This window comes from Monodon monoceros, unplaced genomic scaffold (genome assembly GCF_005190385.1).
Source record: "Monodon monoceros isolate NGI ecotype Baffin Bay Population unplaced genomic scaffold, NGI_Narwhal_1 Super_Scaffold_7, whole genome shotgun sequence".
Taxonomy (NCBI): Eukaryota; Metazoa; Chordata; class Mammalia; order Artiodactyla; family Monodontidae; genus Monodon; species Monodon monoceros.
Genome location: NW_021703784.1, coordinates 16,257,269 through 16,259,443, shown reverse-complemented (window position 1 = coordinate 16,259,443; position 2,175 = coordinate 16,257,269). Strand labels below are relative to the sequence as shown.

Below are 2,175 nucleotides of genomic sequence, written 5' to 3'. Positions count from 1 at the left end.
TTTTTCTGAGGTCCTGGATCATCTTCACTGTTATTATTCTGAATTCTTCTTCTGAAAGGTTGCCTATCTCCACTTCATTTAGTTGTTTTTCTGGGGTTTTATCTTGTTCCTTCATCTGGTACATAACCCTCTGCCTTTTCATCTTGTCTATCTTTCTGTGAATGTGGTTTTTGTTCCACAGGCTGCAGGATTTTAGTTCTTCTTGCTTCTGCTCTCTGCCCTCTGGTGGATGAGGCTATCTAAGAGGCTTGTGCATGTTTCGTGATGGGAGGGACTGGTGGCGGTTAGAGCTGGGTGTTACTCTGGTGGTCAGAGTTCAGTAAAACTTTTATCCTCTTGTCTGCTGTTGGGTGCGGTTGGGTTCCCTCCCTGTTGGTTGTTTGGTCTGAGGTGACCCATCACTGGAGCCTAACCAGCTCTTTGGTGGGATTAATGGTGGACTCTGGGACGGCTCACGCCAAGGAGTACTTCCCGGAGCTTCTGTTGTCAGTGTCCTTGTCCATACAGTGAGCCACAGCCACCCACTGCCTCTGCAGGAGACCCTCCAGCACTAGCAGGTAGGTCTGGTTCAGTCTCCTATGGGGTCACCGCTTCTTCCCCTGCGTCCTGATGTGCACACTACCTTGCATGTGCCCTCCAAGAGTGGAATCTCTGTTTCCCCCAGTCCTGTCGAAGTCCTTCAATCAAATCCCACTAGCTTTCAATATCTGATTCTCTAGGAATTCCTCCTCCCATTGCCGGACCCCAGGTTGGGAAGCCTGACGTGAGACTCTGAACCTTTACTCCAGTGGGTGGACTTCTGTGGTATAAGTGTTCTCCAGTTTGTGAGTCACCCACCCAGCAGTTATGGGATTTGATTTTATTGTGATTGCGCCCCTCCCACCATCTCATTTTGGCTTCTCCTTTGTCTTTGGATGTGGGGTATATTTTTTGGTGAGTTCCAGTGTCTTCCTGTCGATGATTGTTCAGCAGTTAGTTGTGATTCCAGTGCTCCCACAAGAGGGAGTGAGCACATGGCCTTCTACTCCACCATCTTCTAGGATTCCACATATTTTTTAAAAATTATTTTTGAATTTATTTATTTATTTTGGGCTGTGTTGGGTCTTCGTTTCTGTGTGTGGACTTTCTCTAGTTGTGGCGAGCGAGGGCCTCTCATTGTCGTGGCATTTCTCATTGGGGAGTACAAGCTCCAGACACACAAGCTCAGTAGTTACAGCTCATGGGCCCTGTTGTTCCGCGGCATGTGGGATCTTCCCAGGGCTCAAATCCGTGTCCCCTGCATTAGCAGGCAGATTCTCAATCACTGCGCTATGAGAGAAAGTCCACCTCAAACGTTTTTACACCTTTCATTCAGCTCAACTGGTCAGTTCTATTATTAAACACAAATTGCTGGGGGAAAGCGCGCATGCAGTTCCCCACTACCACAAATTATGCAGTTGAGTTTCCCCCATTTGGGGAAATTGCAGGTGTCAGCACACTCGCAGTGCAATGAGTGAGCCTCGTCCTGGGTAAACCACCTTCATGATCATGGTATCTCCCCTGCCAGGTAAGTATCCATATATATTTTTAATGACATAAAGTTACATTCTTTAGACCTACGTGAGAGGTGAAATTGTACCATATTAAATTCTATGTCCTTTTTAATATTTCTTTTTCTCTTGGTTTCTAAAGTTTGCCAACTGTTTAAGCTACATTAAGGGCAGTAAAGAGGGGAGGTCAGACCCCTTCTTGAGTGGTGTCTTCAGATAACCAGAGACTTTCGAAGAGAGGTTTCCATGGTGGAGGGGGTAGCAGTGGGCTGGAAGGAGTCTCTCTCTGACTTACCCATCACTCCTCTCAAGCACCCCTCCCCAGCTATAACATTTCTCACTCTATACATATTTGACTACTTAAGGATTTTCAGTCATAAGGTAGTCTCTGAAAAAGCAGGGGCAATATATGTTTCACCCATCACTGTACAACAGACCTAAAATAGTCCAAGGTTATTACAGTGGCCTGTAAGGCCCTACCAATTTGGCCACCCCATCCCCCATCACCTCTCTGACCCCTCACTTCTACTTCACTGCCCCTTGCTTAACCTTGCTCTGCTTCAGGCTTTGACTGTCTTCTGAATATTGCAGACCTGCTGCTGCCTCAGGGTCTCTGGACTTACTGTTCCATCTGCTTTCATGCACT

The 2,175-nt window shown here is 46.9% G+C and overlaps 1 non-coding gene across 1 annotated transcript; it reads right to left on the bottom strand.

Annotated features, from left to right (window-relative positions):
* Positions 1-1,391: 1,391 nt before the first annotated feature.
* On the bottom strand, positions 1,392-1,554 carry LOC114887884. Its single transcript, XR_003791642.1, has one exon. It is a non-coding gene; the product is annotated as a U1 spliceosomal RNA (small nuclear RNA).
* Positions 1,555-2,175: the final 621 nt, after the last annotated feature.